The sequence below is a fragment of the Aythya marila genome, assembly GCF_965140915.1.
Source record: "Aythya marila genome assembly, chromosome: 7".
NCBI lineage: Eukaryota > Metazoa > Chordata > Aves > Anseriformes > Anatidae > Aythya > Aythya marila.
Genome location: NC_139048.1, coordinates 29,805,719 through 29,823,574, shown reverse-complemented (window position 1 = coordinate 29,823,574; position 17,856 = coordinate 29,805,719). Strand labels below are relative to the sequence as shown.

General features: G+C 42.8%; 1 protein-coding gene across 3 annotated transcripts in view; it reads right to left on the bottom strand.

Annotated features, from left to right (window-relative positions):
- The window catches only part of PRKG1 (protein kinase cGMP-dependent 1), a 467,251-nt gene that overhangs the window by 418,336 nt on the left and 31,059 nt on the right, over positions 1–17,856 (bottom strand). The window contains exon 1 of one of the 3 annotated variants that reach the window (XM_082764358.1): positions 15,073–15,154. The exons of the other annotated variants lie outside the window; for them this stretch is intronic. The gene's annotated coding sequence lies outside the window, so the exon portion shown is untranslated. Of the gene's footprint in view, positions 1–15,072; positions 15,155–17,856 lie in introns of those variants that run through there. 3 annotated transcript variants of the gene reach the window in all.

Sequence of the window (17,856 nt, the reverse complement as noted above, 5' to 3'; positions counted from 1 at the left end):
CTCCTTTCACCTACACTGAAAAGTGTTGTTTGGATAAAAATATGGTAGGCAAGTGATATGGTTTGGGTTTTTTGGGGGGGGATTAACTGCAGTATTTTAACATCTCACCACACATATCTTAATTTACCACCCTTTTCTAGGCTAGTATTTTGCATCCTACAAAAGAACAGCTTTAGATACTGGAAAATGGCACTCTCAGTAAGGGAAAGTCATCTCTCACCAACCACAATTTGCCTACTTCTGAAATGGCTGACACTTCTCAGAAACTCCCACACGAGCTTCACTTTGAGAAACCATTACCAGTACCTACAAACAGGACTGAGTGGCTACTTCCTTAGGTGAAGGGAACGGTGTGAGCTGTGGGCAGCTAGCCTGGAAAAACATGGAAACATGTAGCAAGGGCATGGTGAAGAGAAATAGGGCATCTCTCAGATGGTCGTATGCCTGGCCAGAAAATAGTGGTCTTTTGAGGGGTGTTATTCTCACACATCTCTCATTTTTGGTGCTCACATCCAGCATGACTGTGCCGGAGACTTTTCACACCAACAGAAATAGTAGAGGAAACATATGTAGCCATATGTCACAATGCCAAGGGATGAAGCAAAAACCCAAACTCCTCCGGGAGGCTTCAGGTGGCAAGACTGAGCTGTGGAGATCCAGACAACACATCTTGAAGGTTGCAACAGTGTGTCTTGAAAAGAACCACCTACTTACTTTTAGAGCAAGAGTTTCTCCATCCATCAAGCAATTACACATGTACACTTCCACTGGTGGCACCTCCAAGCAGCGAGCTCTGGCTGGAGGCAGGTATCAGGAGTCTAGCTAAATGGCAACTAAAACAGTTCCCCAAAGTTTATTAGCATATTTGGAGGTCTGCATGGCTTCATAGTGATAGATGAACATGTAGACAGAGAACTGCATTTAGATGCCCTGGAGAAGAAAGTCACTGATAGCTGCTACAGAGATGGACTTCACCCTGGTGGAGTAAGCAGGAAACCTGCCAAGTGGATGATAACCTAATTTAAATAGATGCAGAAATCCAATTAGAGATCCTCTGAGCAGAGACAGCTCATTCTCGTCTCTTGGATTAGAGGCTACAAACATGTTGCAAGCCTTTCTAAATGTGCTCTGCAGAAGCACTTTGCTCCTCCTCAGCAGAAGAACAACAGGGAAAGCTATCACAACAGTGTAAATACATAGCTGCTTCCAATGTAAGCTTAGTAGGGGCTTCACAGGGAATGTGATTTATTGAAAAAAGTGATGGAGATTTAACGTCAGTCACTGATTCACCTAACACTTCTGATGGATGCTACTGTCACTAGGAAAGTTCCTTCAGCCCATCTGCTTTTCTGCTGCCTGGCAAAGTCCACGGTTTAAATGCTATAGGTGCTCAACAGCAGAACCCAGACAAGCATTTGGAGTCTCAGTCCTTAAATAAATAATGTCCGGGATTTTAGGGAGAAGCACTTCTTCTCTCTTTAAGGGTCAGCAAAAGGACTGACATTAGCAGCCGTGCTTTGGGGTGTAAATATTTGGAAGATGTATGGGATTATCTGCACAGCACTCTCGCCCCAGTTGAGCGCCGAGGAGCAGGCTGCAGGGACGAACAGGCGAGCACTGCCGATGGATCTGCTTCCAGAGAGGTCACCTGGGGATACAGCAATCGTGGGAGCTGTGGAAGCACTATCGTGCAGGCTCCGTCTAGCCTCCTAAGAAACCCGATTACAGCTGGGCAAGCACCTTTTGGCAGACAGCATGAACTCCATGGAACCCGGTCAACAACTTTGTAACGTTTAAATGGAGGAAGAACAGCAGCAGGAAACTCAGTGTCCACGGAAAACCAGTGAGGCTGGGGCTCATGGCAGAAATTCAGAGAAATTGCCCAATTCCCACGTATACTGTATCAAGACAAACTCCAGAGATACCTGCAAGCTACTCTGCCCCATCCAGCCAAGTGTAAACGCAAGTCAGAAAAGTTAAAATTAATGCTTTGAAGAGTAACAGTGGGAAATATGACATCGGAAGGATACCGAGTTCAAGCGGAAGGCAAGGAAAAGATTAAGCGATTTTAAAGACTCTAGGAAATGGCCCTTCTTTGATCAAAATAACTGCCCTCCAGGGGCTTTGAATGTTTCCAGGAATTTCAGTCTGAAAGTACACCATCAGGAGAAACATCCTATTTCTTGCAAAAAGGACGATATTTTTGCACAAGCAGTGCAGTAGTATCCTCACATTTTATGGCATCGCTTGCCTTCAGGGAACACTAACAGGAATGGACCTCTATAAAAATAAAAGGAGGATGCAGCACCATAAATGCGTACTGCCAAGGTAGAGCTGAGGAACAGCATGCTCATCTGGGAAATCATCCCTCAGAGCAAGTTTTGGGATTACCCCTGCAAGCATTTGCAACCTATTGGTGTTCCAGCCTAACAGTAAAGCAAGCCATAATCCCAGCACAAGAAACACTGAGGTATTCCCAAGAGAAAGCTCTGCTCTCTACAAGCAGGGTTATTTCAACCAGAAACGAGAGCACCACTTGTTTGTTGAGTATAGACTGCAGCATACATTAAGCACATTGCCATTCTACCTCCTTTGGCAAGCCAAGAAAGCAATTCCTTTAATAAGGCAGGAAAGCTCAAGATTCATTCTGCTGAGATGTGAGTGATGGGAGACATATATATTTGCCATCACAGGACGGGCTCTGCAGACAGCAAACAAGGCTCAGTTCTCAAAGGCAGGGTGCATGACACGCAACTGCAGCTTATTGCTGTCACATCAGGGGATGGGGGAATTCCATGTCAAGCACTGCAAAAGGACTGAGCAAACACGAGATGAGATGATGGCAATACAAGTGCAACGGAAGAGACAACAGATACTGAGCTGGTGGTAGGTAAATCCATAAATGCATACAGCAACGAGGATTTGAAAGTGCAAACAATCGTGTTAGAGAAAATACCAAGGGTTTACCTGAACATCACTGAGAGGAAAATAAGAGTTTCAAAGCTTTAAGAAGGATTGTATCTTTGATCTTCAAGCCTCTGGGATGGTCCTCTTATGCACTCCCAAGTGACAGGGCCTGAAACACCAACCCACCCCTACAAATGATGCCCTGGCTCTGAGATTTGATAAACCAGGTGAAATCCAAAGGAAGACATCACTTGGCTATCGGCATCCCACGCTTCAGCACTGCTGCAAGAATGCTAGTAGTAACTCAGTCATGTATGTTTCTCCCAAAATGCTTGTAACGTCGCATACAGAAGATGGATGGGTTTGTTGTGTACCAACTTCAGAGCACCACTGCAGCATATGATACAGCTGTGGGCAGTTATCAACGTCCCTGCTCCCCGTAATCTGGGATGAAGTGGTGCCACCAGACTGCTGCCCAGGTCCTTCAGAGATGGCTACCTGGAAGGCTGTAAACAGGGCTCCTCAAGGGGAGAAACAGCCCTGAAGGCTGAGAACAGACAGAAAGCACATAAGCCACAACAGAGCACAGAACTAAGTTACACTTATCTGCAGCGTATGAACAGCAAAGTAAGTTTGCTCACAGACCTAACGTACTCCATGTTTATTTTCTTTTCCTTGCGTTACTATCCTGTATTTACTTTCCACTTTCCCACCCTTATGTCTTATCACCTTCCCACACCACCTTCAAAATCAGAAATGCCTGCTTCAAACATGACAGCTTCGGATCATCTTTCTTCTTCCTTTAAGTACCTTACTTGACATTCCTAGGGCATCACACCATGGTTTCCTTTCCTATTTTCCCCTACCACTCAGATTTGACGAAACTGCAGACTGCAACAGGAGACAAGCAGGCAGCTGAGCCTCAGGCCGGGAGGCAAAGGTCTGAAGGAAGACACAGCCAGCCTGGAAACAGAACTGAATGGAGACAGGGGCCCCAAGGCTTTCACCTGGAAAATCATGGAGGAAGCAACTGAGGTACTCGCATTAGATTTGGAGGGAAAAGGTGGAAAATGCACAAAAAATGTGGGAGAGTAAATCGGTGTGTCACTGAGATGGGAACGGCAGTCCTCCCTACACCTCACGCGCGGTTCTCTAGGGAACCAGCCGGTTTCCTCTGTCCCAAATATCTGATAGGGTTAAAGATGCAGTTTTGTTCGCTCTGAAAAGCACCTCTACAATTATCCCACATTCTCAGTGTGTTCTTCAGTCCACAGGCTGCGTTTTGGAAATATTTACATGAAGGGATACACAGAGAGAGCTAACGAGATGGAGAAGATATGCATGCCAAAGAGCTGAGTTATTTTGGTGTAGGAAACAGGAACTGCAGAGAGCTGAAACAATTTAAAATCCCATTTAACCCTGACAGGCCTGAAGAATGTTAATTAAATGACATTTAAGTGCATTTTAAAGACATCCAGACAGTTCTTTGCCCCAAAGTCAAAAGCAGATACAAGCTCTTGGCATACATGTTAATACAACACAAATTCAAGAGCAGAACGGGGCTAGGAAGGTGAGCCCAAGAGTATGTTAAAGCAAAGAGCCATGAAAGTAACTGACACTGAGACTCTTGGAAAAAAAAAAAACACTCCCCTGTAGCAAGTTTATGGAAGAAAAGCACCCAAACCTTTGAAGTGAGTGAGCAAATAGCAGAACTTTCAATTGTTGGGTGTTTTTGTTGTTGTTTTCTACAATCTAAATTCAGTCTACTATCTCCTCTCTGCCAGCAAACAGCAACAGCAGCCAGAGCTGAAAGACAGCTCCATGACACCAGCGAGGCACAGCAGCCTGTCTCTGCACACCTCATTGTTTGCTTGCCTGGAGACCCACACTTCTAGGCCTGCCTTTACAGCAGGTTTGAAACTGGTTTTTTTTTTTTTTTTGTTGTTGTTGTTGTTGTTGTTGTTGTTGTTGTTTTTAATTGATTTCAGCTTATTTGCCCTAAACCATACACTGTGCAGGTCACCCACTGGTCATGCAAGATTCACCTATTCTAAACGAAATTGCTCTGGTCATCTAACAAAACCATTTTTTTCTAACTAGCTGTGGTACACAGACAGCTCTTTGGAAATGCACTTTAATTTTACCTGTGTCTCTACAAGGCAGATTCACTCCAGAAATGAAAACTCTTGGCATTTCTCCATTATGAAACACTGAGAACAGAGATCCACTTCTTGCAATTGAGGTAACCGATCAGTTTTGCCTGCTTGTCTCAATTTTCACCCCCTATTACAATAATAAAGTTACCAGTTATTTACTCATCTTTAATCCTGGTGTTCCTTAAAACAAAAGCTCTCTAAAACATTAGGTGTAATGTTCCTAAGGTGATGCTAAACTCATCATTGAAGACTTGGCTTACCACATTTTTCCTTCGCTACAGCACATGATTTTAGCAGTTGTGGCAGTAACATTTCAAATCACGACATTTCCTTCCTCCCGTGCTGCAACTCATCAATATTTTTACTAAAAATCAAAGGTAGAGACCTTAGGAACACAACAGTCAGTTTTCATCTGCCATTTTTACGTGTATGCCTCCACAGTTTCTTGGCAGTGATCTGAGAGAGATGATATATACTGTGCTTTTCCGTCCAAATCCTATTTGGACAATCTGCCTTTCAGGTCAAGGAATAAAATCCAGCGATTCCTATATATGGTGAATAATAAATCTGCATGCTACTTTCTGGGCTTTTATTGCAATAGGGACACAATGCTGTTCTATTTATAAAGGTCAAGTAAACTGGATGCAGTCTGCAGAGCTCTCATATCTCTGTATTATTAAAACAGAATATTTAGACAGCCCCTTTCAGAGACAAAAACAAATCTCAATAATATTTTTGTCCCTCCGATCTCAGTTGAGGTATGCATACAATTTTGTGTACACTGTGTACATGACAATGAATGTTTATTTGTTCTTCATTTGAATTACGACAACTGTTATTTTTGAAACACTCTATAACATTTTAACAGGTTGTTTGAATAAGCCACAGCTATAAATCCTGCTCAGTTGTCAAGCAAGGAAAAAGCTCTGCATTACCTTGTGGGCAAGAAAATAAACTGCCCAGATGGCAAAGGGGGCGGGGGGAGCGGATGGGAGCAAGGACGGGGTTAAACAGTGCTTAATACACTTAATCTGGGTACCCAGAACAAAATAGTTGCCTTCAGCCATCCTCCAGGAAAGGAATGATGCCCACACTTTCACACAAATTGTCGAGGAGGTCATACGATGACTAAACAACACACAAAGCCAACACTATTTTCCTTAAATCTTCCTCAACTTTGTTAGAAGCAGCAAAGGTTTTCTAATCCTTAAATCAAGATCTCAAATTAAACAGTACTTACAATCATGTTGATGATTGTGGTGCAGTAAAATGCAGAGGCCTGCACACACGACCACTTTAATTGCATAGCTAATAGCACCCACGGATATGCAAGGACTGCAAACAGCCCTTCCGGACTCCAAGAAAGGCAGCAAATGAATGATCAAACAATGAAATCCTATCTATCTAAACCAATCTCTATAACAGCATTTACAGCTAAACGCTGAAACTTGCTGTGAACCCAGAAAACATATAAAATTCCTCACCTGACCCTGGTTTTTGAATTTCTGATGACATTTCGTCTTTAATGTTCTGCTACCATGGCCTCCAAGGCCCAGCAAATGCTGAGGACTGTGCCATGCTATCAAACCAACATCGAAGAACACGAGTGCAACCAAACACGCAGCTGAGGAAGAAGATATCTCCACAAGTTTCAGTTCTACAGCTGTCATCTTTCTCCCCCAAGCAGTTCAGAGAAATCTACAGAGCCAAGAGAGGTCAAGGCGAACGAGAAGTGACAGACAGAATTACGACTTGCAGGTACTCTAATTTCATGGCTTGGACAGGTATGCCCAGTACACCCAGCTGGAAGTTAAGCAGCAGAAATCCCAAGTGAGCAGCTGTACCTTCCAAGAATTAAGCTGGGCTCTACATAGCTTTTAGACTAGGGGAAAAAAAATCCAAAGAGTCTAGCCTGAATTTTAACTACTCAGACCTGCCAGGTGTTCAGATCCCTGGGATATTCCTAGTAGCAATAAGCCGTATTTTACAGATTTCTGTGTAATGTATTCTCAGGTGAATGCCAAAAGAAAACCCTAAATAAATCACTCATTAACCTACATCTGTATTGTTTTGTTATTTAGGTGGAAACTTGGGGAAAGTTTCTCCTCCTGTGACAATAAATGCCTATTAAATGAGAGCACCGGAATTTTAAGTGACCTATTTTTGCTAAAAACTTTGCCTTGTAGTTTGCTATTTAATTAGCTATGAAACCTAACTGCTAATCACCAATTGTTCATGCTTATGAAGGAATCAGAGTTAACATTATCTGTGATAAAAAAAATAAGACTTTGCAAATGATGGTTAATCAGCAAGGATAGCCAGACAGACCAAAGCCTACAAAATAAGTACATCTGAGAAGGAAAAACAAAAAATAAAGTAATAAACTAACTTCATGCTGTAGTCAGGCCACCTTTGAGGTTGCAAGAAGCATTTCTTGTAGGCATATGAAATCCTTCTCTTCTAATACTGAAACAACAGTCTGAAAACTCCCTCTCCTCATCTGCTCTGGCAAGAAGACTACAATATTTGCTTCCTTGAATAAAGTAACACCCATAGAGAAATAAAGGGCTAAGCACACAATCACTACGAACAGCAGTGCCAGAAGAAGAGCCCACTGCAGGGGAAGAAGTTACAGGTGGCATCAAAAACATCAACTATAAGTGAAAATGCTTAATTAATTTATTTATTTTTCTTTAGCCATATGCTGCTTATTATGGATCAATAAGGTTTTGGTCACAGAGTAGAGTTTTGGGGGCTTGGTTGTTGTTGGTTTTTTTTTTTAAACATTAACTGTACTGTAACTAGAAGAGCCTGTGGATGAGAGAGAGCACAAGCCTGGACACAGGGGCTGTACACCCAAAAGCCTGCCTTTTTCATTTTCAGCTGTAACAGATGTCCTCTCCGTACCACTCAGAATTACTCTTTTTGCAGCGAACAGAAGCCATGAACAGCCAAGACATTTGCAGACAGTATAAAAAGCGGTTTTGGGGGTGTGAGGGGGAGGGTCAAAGGCAGAAATCTGTTTATTTGGCACCTAAATATAGCCCAGTTAATTCAGCAAACATTTTTTCTCAACTACATGCTATTTTGTCTATATTTAGAGGCTGTAAGGAACCAGCTGTAGCATCACCATTTTATTACATTCTCCGATGGGGAATTCACTTTTGTTCCCCAGAACAAATCTCCGCTGTAAGCAACCATGACCACTCACCTGAGTCTTGGGTATAAAAAGTCAGTTTTCAGCTGAAGCCCCAGCAGTAGGATGGGCTCTTAACCTCAGCCTTACATGAAGGGGCTCTGCTCAGATACACCTGGCTGTGAACCAAGCCTCTAATAATCAAAATGGACACATCACAAACCTACTATTCGAGATGAGCCACACATTGATTAGGTATTTCATTCAAGATATGGGTGCCAGTAAAAGACAGGTTTCAACAGGCTGCATTCAGAATAGAAACTGCTTCTAAGAAAAGCCTTTTTAGATGGTAAACAAAAGTAGGTTTCAGTGTTTTGAGATGCTTGTTTAAAAAGCATTATAGCCCTCCAGATATTTTTCTTTAATAGGATCACATACCTGCGCACCTGCAGTATGAGGAGGCAAACCTTTTTTGCAATTAAAGTTATTGTACATTAGGGCTAGGGCTACACAGAATGATTTTTTTCCCTAATCGCTTAAATCTTGCCTGTTGAGGGTTTATCGTATGGACAAATCTCTGCCAGTGCAGCATCTGATTTATCTCTTTAGATGAGTACGAAAGGCACAAACAGACAACTGATTTCACTTCTCAGAAACACTCGCGGGTACTTTTTGTAAAGCATAGGCAATAGGCAACAAAGGATAGCTTTTTACTCAAAAAAAAAAAAATCTACAATTTTTCTCCAATGCTTTCACGCTAATTTGCTGAGACAGCTGTCCTTTATTCTCAGTATATGTACTGTAGAAAAGTGCACTTGAGTCTACAAAGCAATCTAGAGAAAATGGTATCAGGGAATTCAATGGCCATGTCTGAGCAATCCCAGGATCGCCAACATGAGCAGATAAAAAACAGACTTTCAGGTCTTCCAGAAACGTGCAAAGCACGAGAAAGGTTTTAACCAAGCAGATGATGTCAGTGCAGAGAAGAAGGCTTGCCCAGCAGCGCGAGCAGGACTGACCACGCTGTCCATCTCCCTGTGGTGGACCTGGAGGCCCTACCCTTTCAGGCCCTACACAAACAGAGTAGCAGTTCATGATGCTTATGATTAAACCTGCTCATGGTTAAATAGCTTCCCTCGTCTGTGTGGTCCTACAGACAGAATTTTGGCTCACATGCCACTAAGTCCAGTGAGTTTAATCATATCATTGGATTCCCAATTATAACACATACACATCACAGACTGCATCAAGATTTAAAAAAAAAAAATATCCACTGCAAAAGAAAAAAGCAGATACAGTTTCACTTTAAACCTGCATCAGAAGGAGTCCCTGTAGCTCAAAACCAATGACAGCGAAAAGAACCACCATGCTCCAGAGGTTAGGTCCCCACCTGAAATTTGAGTGATGTGGGCTCACGTGCCTCACCCTGCCCAATTTCAAAAAAGCCCTGTAAGCGTCCATCCTCACTATGTTGTTGGGACAGACTCACACCCTGTGGAAGCTTTTCCATTTGTACCTGCGCATACCGCAACTATGCCTCGAGACAGGTTTATGCATCCCGAGTGAGGCTCTGAGCATTAGGCTACTGGCGACCTATCTGAGCTCCTTCTGGCTTTCAAAAAAAAAAAAATTACCAATTACCTGCTGTGTTTATGCAAAACTAATGGACTAAGGGCATGAAATCCAAAAGCTACAGTTTGTTTATGCTGTCCCTTTTGGGCTTGCTTTGCCTCCCTAAATAACAGCAACAGTTGTACAATGTCTGAAGGAAAATCAGTTGGGGATTTAAGAGGGAAATGATAATTAGTTCCTAGTCATGGACAACACATGCTGGTGAAGTACCTACCACAGCGGCTGAGGAACTAGCACCCACAACGCAGAAGGCAGAGCAGCTGCTTCAGGCACAATGGGAGTAGAGGCCACGTCTGCAAGCACACAGAGCCCAGCATCACTCTCAGCAGTGCCTAACACCCAGCCACCAGCAGCAGCACACAACAATCCCTTGTTCGAAGGTACTGGGTAAGGCACACTGGTATTCAGGCTCACTGCATCTGCAGAAAACACTTCTTGACAGTGCACGCCCTCCTGCAGGTGCATTAATAAACATAGCAAATAAATGGAGAGAAATAAGACCGATAGTTAGCGTTCCCTTGGGACCCCTCTAATGAAAGACCGCTGGGTCGCAACACAATATCCATCACACAACAGATCACTGTGCTGCTGCCAAAAAAAAGGCCACATGAGCTCTTCCTGCCAACGCAAGCTGCAGCTCTGATACACCCTGTCAGAGTCAGTTAAGCAACAAAATAAGAGAGCTGCACCACCTGTGCCCTTCTCCAAGCAGAAGTGCTCTGAAAGTTCAATTATCTTCCTGCAGCAACAAGTCTAACTTCAAATGGCAACTCAAAGGCTGGGTCTTCCTTTCAAGAACTGCAAGGAATGCTCTGAAGCAAGATATCTTCAAGTAAGCATAGAGTATCTGCATTATTTAAGCTCTCCCTATGTCCTCATTATCATAGTATCTGAGCACATTTGTGTCTGGGTATACAGCTAATAGAGAAAAGCCATCATCTCTCCATCCTTCATTTCTCTTGTGTGCCTTGCAGATCTGCACTTCTACTAGAAAAACAGAAAGCAATCATGTATTTGATGAGCAGGAGATGTTACCTCCCCTTCGTGCAATTGCTCTGTTAACAGGATCTAGAAGTGCAAAGATGTGTAAGAAAAAAGCGCATGTACACACACACACCCCAGCTCAGCACGTTCTCAAACACCCAGCATGTTTTAGCCACACCATCAGGGCGCTGGGCCCTGAGGTAGGTATGGCATGAAGGCAGGCCCATCCCGCTCCCAGCTGAGATTTGGCCACTAACTAGGCCATCTGTACACCCCCCAGCAGCGAGAGCCAAGGATTCAGCCCATGGGCATGACTGCAGGATCGATGACCAGCATATGATTCTGCTACCGCCTCACAGTGCTGCGATGTTTTGGCAATGGCACCTCAAGGCCATTACTGCTGACTGACAGCCCTGACATGAAGCAAAGTGCAGCTCTCGCTGTGGGTCCCTTTCAGTGTTAGTTCCTTTGGCCAGGGGAAGCGTTATCTGGCTTTCGTCTGAGCCGAGCGAGGGCCAGGCAACCCACCTGACAGAACTGCTGTTTCCCCTAACGGGAGGCCTTGGGACATCACATTTGATCCGTCACAAGTCAATGGATCCTGCACAAACTGGCCTGCTAGAAAAGCTGGACTGTCAGGAAAATCAAGCTTCCTGCACCATCTCATGCTGCAGCCACTGGAAGCTTGCTGCCTCCTGATGTATAGAAGGAATGAGGGAGGTTTCTTTGGGAGATGTAAAGTCTTGACCGTAACAGATGGGACAGCTTTGTGGCTGAGGGAGAAGATGAGCAACCATCTGTAGGAAGAGAGAAAAACCCTGGGGAAATGGAGGAGCAGGAACAGGAACAAACAGTCCAGGGAAGTAACTAAGGGCCAAGAAGAAAAGGGAAGGGAGACCCTTTCCTGAGAGGAGCAGTCTGCTCTGCCACGGCAGGCAGGAAGGCCAGACCTGTGAGGGCTCAGGAGCACAGAGCCAGAGTATGTGCTGTGAAAGGGACAGGGAGGACATCCAGCGCATGCGGGAACCTCAGCAGAAACTTGGAAGCAGAGATGGAGGGAACACATGCAACAAATTCAGCCCACAGACCGCAGTTTGCAATCCCACCACAGGTCACTCCTGGAAACTGGAAGGATGTACCGTTTCCTTTACCCTCCTCAGCCCCCTTTACAACTCCTGAAGGCCCAGTTTCTCCATCCGCCCTTCTTATGGCAGGAAGAGAGAAAAGAAACCCTACTGCCTTGTCTGCCTGTTCAGCAAGTCTTTGCTGCTGCCTACCCCGCACCTCTGCAGCCTCCCAGGCAGGTATCAAACTGTCTGGCAAGCTGCCGTCATCACAGGACCGGTCTCTGTGACAGCTGCATTGAACAGCACTGCTCAAGATCATGTGTCACTTATCCTGTGTCAGAAGTATTTACTTCACACATTCATTAAAAAAATAAAAAAATAAAAATAAAATCGAACGACAAACATAGTAGTTGCCAAAAAACGCACGTCTCCTGTATGTGATCAGATTCAGCTAACTTTGCCAACTTTGCTCATAACCCATTGCAGGATTTTACCAATTTAAACCATACCAAAACTTCAAGGCAAACATCTGTATGCATTTATGCATGTATTTCCAACTCAGAAAGGACAATCTCCCATTTTAACTAAAGAAATTTCTCAGGCTTCTAAGAGACATGATTTTCAAGGCCTATCAATAGCAACTAAAACAACTGGTATTGTTTTGAACAAGTACAAACTTCCAGCTGCATGGCGTTATTTGCATCACTTTTGGTTTAACTACACCTTCATTATCTGCTTGCCTATTGTCACCTCAATGTGCTGTTTCAGTCATAAAGTGATTGATTTCTTCTACTCATTAGAAACATCACACACCAGGGAAGTTATTGTCTTCATTTGGATTCGTTTGCCTGTGGATTACAAGAACATGAATTCCCCTCACCCAGTGGACTTTTGAGAAACTTGCATCCAGTAGGCAGTTTAAATAGTAATAAGCACTGACAGATCCAGATCCCAGGGACCAACTTACACTGGGGGCAGGGATGTGATGAAAATCTAAAGCCGTGGCTCCATGTCACCACATATTTACTCTTTTGCTCCTGAGTCTGAATTACACTCTATAGCCATTCCGCTGCAGAAGCCAACAGCGCTAATACATTTCCGAAGCACTGGTGATATTTGTAAAAAAATCCATATACACCACCATTATCAAGATTAAATGGTTTTATATTCTAATAAAAGTTCATCTTGTGCTAATGTACTACACCTATACATACAGTATGCATATACATGCACACACAACTGTCATTATGTCCATTTCTTGGAAGCAAAGATAGTAACGCTCAGGCATGTATAAGAGTACAGCTCCTTTCCAGCTGAGCCAGACAGCTACGTTATGATTTCTCCTGTTCATCCCAACTACCCACCACCTCACAGAACATGATATGGCTTTATTTCAGTGATATAAACTGCCACCAACAAACAAGCACTAAATAGAGTCCAAATAACCCTAACTCCACTTTGCAACGTCAGGGTCTAGGAGCCCATTTTCTACTTCAAAACCACACACCAGTGTTCAAGTTTGGCTGTATGTGCTCAGGCACTAGTTTCCAAGGAAACCAGGGACTGCATGAACATTGCAAAATGCAAGTCCTGTGCTCACTGTTCCACAAGTACGCTGTAGATATCTCCGTGACACAAACCCTCCCAGGTAGGTACTCTACCAGTGTTTCAAAGAGACCTTTATACAATTTCAGACTTTCGGATGTCAGTGTACACAGGACATACCGAAACAATGCTAATACATGCAACCAAGACACTTTCTATAGACACACAGAAAACAAGAAAGGAATTATTCGATAAAGGAGTTGTTTTAGGCTCCAGTGTAACAAATACTTTTTTTTTTCCTGCTCTATTAGATCTTCGAAACAAAAATAAGCTGTACAAAATGTGAATGGCATGGACTTCTCTGCCTGCACATACCCTCTGGAAATGTCAAAACAGCAACTGAAAAACATCTGCAGAGGTATTTATCCTTTAGCCAGCTACAAATGCATTTTGGCACCACAAAAAGCCAGAAGACAAGAAATATCAGCAGCACAGGCAGCTAGGGGTGTCATTTAAGACAGTAATCAAAGCAGTCTCCCAGGACCATTACCTTAAGAGAAGGTTCACGTTCTTTGACTTCTGAAATTTTAGCATACCACAGTATCTATTCCAAGCAGCATAAGCAATGAAACCATTACATATCAAGCTGCTGTAGGATTTGTTGTTTTGTTGTTGTTGTTGTTTTGTTTTTGTTTTGTTTTGTGTTTGTTTTTTAAACTCTGCAGCGGAGCATCTTCCCCCTTGACTCACACTCTGCATCAGGTCCTCAGTGAGAGGGTGTTCAGTACAGGCATGAAGTCCTTTCCCCTTCCAGCAAGTCTGCAGGACAGGTCGCTGCTGGAGGACGAGTAGCCTAAAGCCTTGCCCACATACATTTTTGCCCACTATCAGCACACTGATCTGGTGAGTTTTCTGACTCATTTCTGATACGTAGAATGCATATTGTATTTAGCAACACAGGATGCAAAAGCTCAGGACAACTTTCACAGCATGTCTGAAGAGATGGCATTCATGCCCAAGGCCAGGGATCTTAGTTTCTGCTGATGTACTTTAAAACTACCCATCAACAGCATCCATCCAATAATACAAAGAGGGGGAAAAAAATCTCTAGAAAGTGAATTTATGGAGACTTATTAGAAATTAAAAATATGTTAATGACAGCCCTTTGTTAAGAGCTATTAGCTTGCTTAAAACTACTGTACTTGCTGAATAGCTTTGTTTTGCAGTCACCAAAAAAATCAATATAGTTTCTAAACAAAAGTTGTTTTGCTTAAAAACGTTGTGTTTTACACTATGCTGCTAAAATAAATATCCAAAAGCTGCAGAGATTCAGAGAGCTTTGTGTTGCTTGCTGCTACTAAGCAAAACTAAAAATAATTGAAATTGCACTGAAGTTTACTCTTGCCACCACTACTCAAAGCAAGAATCAGACACAAAATGACAAAACAGATGGTTTTAATACCTTTGTCCAACAAATTACTTTTGACCTTCCTTTGAATAAAAACATGTCTGGTCATTACAGTTTACAGTTGGCATAAAAATTACCTGCGTAAACAAGTGTACTTCAGAGATGACCCAGACACTACTTGGATATAGAAAAATCTTTGTCCCCTGCATAATTAGATACAATACAGTTATTCCTTACCACTGCTAGTAACCTGAGTCTCAGAAGGCTGAATCATATGAAGAGCAAACCTATCAGCAATCTCAAACTGCCACTTCACAACACATTGAGTGGCACAGACTTCGAAGCATGAGTCACGTGCGTGCTCCTGTGCAGAGGAAAGCCCCATCCACCAGCACCACAGTACTTTGCTACTGCCAAACCAGACCTGTCAAAACAGAGCAAAATAACATTTGACTGACTTGCATTCTCCACTATCTTCGCCATGCTGCACGCAAAGCTCCTGTCAAGGAGCATATAACCTTTCACAATGGAAACCCATCCCTGCAAAGCAAGAGATACGGGTTTCTGAGCTCTCGGACCTGCTGTGTGAGCACGCTGGGTGCCTGGGAGTCTCTGCAAGCTGCCTCGGCTGACCACACAAGTAGGGGAACAGCGGGCACCTCGTCCCTTCCATAGATCTCCTACCTGTGGAGAGGTGTTGCCCCATTGCCTCAAAACCTCTAAGTCCCCCATACCAGTGAAGTCCTAACCCTAAGGTCCCAAAGTCCCCTGAATCACAAACACCCACTGACTTCGGTGGATGCCAGAGCTCAATCAGGAATTAGCAGGAATTTCCAGGCATGTAAATTCTTCTTTAGGACAACACTGACACTCAGACTGAATCAACGTTACGTCACATAGCAACCCCAGCAGTTAATTACACTCAGATCATAAATTAATTCCAACTGGTCCCATCACATGGAATTATATTTTGATACTAGGGAAAAAAAATATAAGGTTGCATCACTGTTGCCTGTTTACATCCATTGCTGCTGACTGCTTTTGACATTCTGTGCTGTGTGACACCAAAACCTGAACGCAGCACGACTGTAGAGGCCACCACTCCTTGCCTGGTTTCATAGCTCCTGCGTTACTTTTCAGGAAGCAATCACTCCAGGAAGGTTGTCTCAGCTCCTGATCACAGGCCCCTCACTAACCTCTGTTTTGAGTGGTTAAATTATGTTGCAACCATCCTCTAAATTATTGTAGAAACAGGAATGTGTGCATTTTTTTAAAAAAGGGGCTGTTGTTATATTTGGAACTAGTTTAAGAGTTGTTATTAATGGACGGCTCCTAGGTACTTCAGCATAGACATCATTTATAAATATCAGCAGATAACTTTATGCAAACACTCTAAATATGAAGTGCTTTTCAAATATTTCTGTTTCTTTGTTATTACTATTATGATCGCTTAAAAATATGCCCCTGGCCCATACAAGATATGCACATTTGCCTTCAAAGCATCGCTTTAGCTGTTGAAGGGATTTTGTTAAATCTCTTGTATGTACGTTGTACTTTCCCTAAGGCTATGCAACCAAATATGGGTTTTGTTTTTTTAAGACCCAGAACTCTTTAACACCACACACAGGCTGCTCCTCCCCTCCAAAATGAATATAAGATTTTGGCAGATTTCCCAATTTTACATTCAAAGCATTCCTAAGTTTGTTAACTCATAAAAACAAGTCTTTTTCCATCTTACTCAACAGTTTCTATAAATGACACAGCACTTTGCCTCATCTCAATGAAGGCAATGACAGAGCACACGCCACCTCTGACAAGAGAAGACCGGGCCCTATAAATCCTTCATGCTCATTAGCTCTCCGCTTTGGTTTCCATTCCACTCGTACAATTTTTTTCCTTCTGGAAAACAAAATATGCTGATTACACAATCTTCCATCAAAAAGAAACCATACAGCAGGGGCCGATCACAAAAGGAAACATCATTTTAAAGTAAGAGTCCTGGGTGTTTTCCCACTGTAAGTGCAAAATAAGGAAAGCAAAGAAACAAATGCTACAGCTTCCTAACTGAAAAAGCTTGTTCTTCAGTCTGCAGCTTTGTAAAATGTTAATTGAAATAACTGTTGGTACAAACTTGGTCTCACAGTACTCTTTTAAAGCTGACAAGCTGTTAGCAGTCAGAATATATCCTGCAAGAGGTCAAAGGTGTGGAAAAACAAACAGAGCAGCAATTCTAGGAGATGAAGAGGAGATAAGGATATGTCATGGCATTTTGCAGCCAGGGAAAAGCATCCAGCATTCTCAACAGTCTTTACCAACAAACTCCAGTCACTTCTTGAAACCTTTGGGGTGAAGAAAAACAAAACAAAACAAAACACTTTAGACAACCTTAATCTAGTAACTTCAATACAAAGACTGATAAAGATGCAAATGTATGACTTATCTCATTGGTCTCATAACTGAGAAGAAACTGGCAGGATGTGTCCCTCTGCATATTTTAGCTATATACTCCTCACATGAACTCCCATTTCACGTTAGTAGGATTAAAAAATAATAATAATAAAGCCAAAATAAGCACAATATTGCAACAGGGACTGAAACTGAACGCTCTGAAACAGATTTAAAAAAAAAAAAAAACTATGTGTATCTTAACCAGCGATTTTTCTGCATGCAAGGTAAGGCCTTGCAGGAATTTTCATGCTATTTTTCCCTAAGAGGCAATTAAATTTATTTTCACACTTAAAAGACATTCAGAGTTTAATTATTTTATAACCAAGAATCTTTCATGTGGCATCAAAACAGCTTCCACAGATGTTTTACCACAGACAGACAGACAAGTAACACAAGCTATCATGCTTTCATGATCAGCAATCATTTCCAATGGGCTTTTGCTGGCCCATATAACATCCAGGTGCCTTAGGTGCTCCACCAGATCAGGAGGTCATACCCAGCACCACTTCGCCACTCAGCTGAAAAGGGAAGGAAAAAAAAAAAAAAGGAAAAAAGCTGCAAATACAGGCAAGC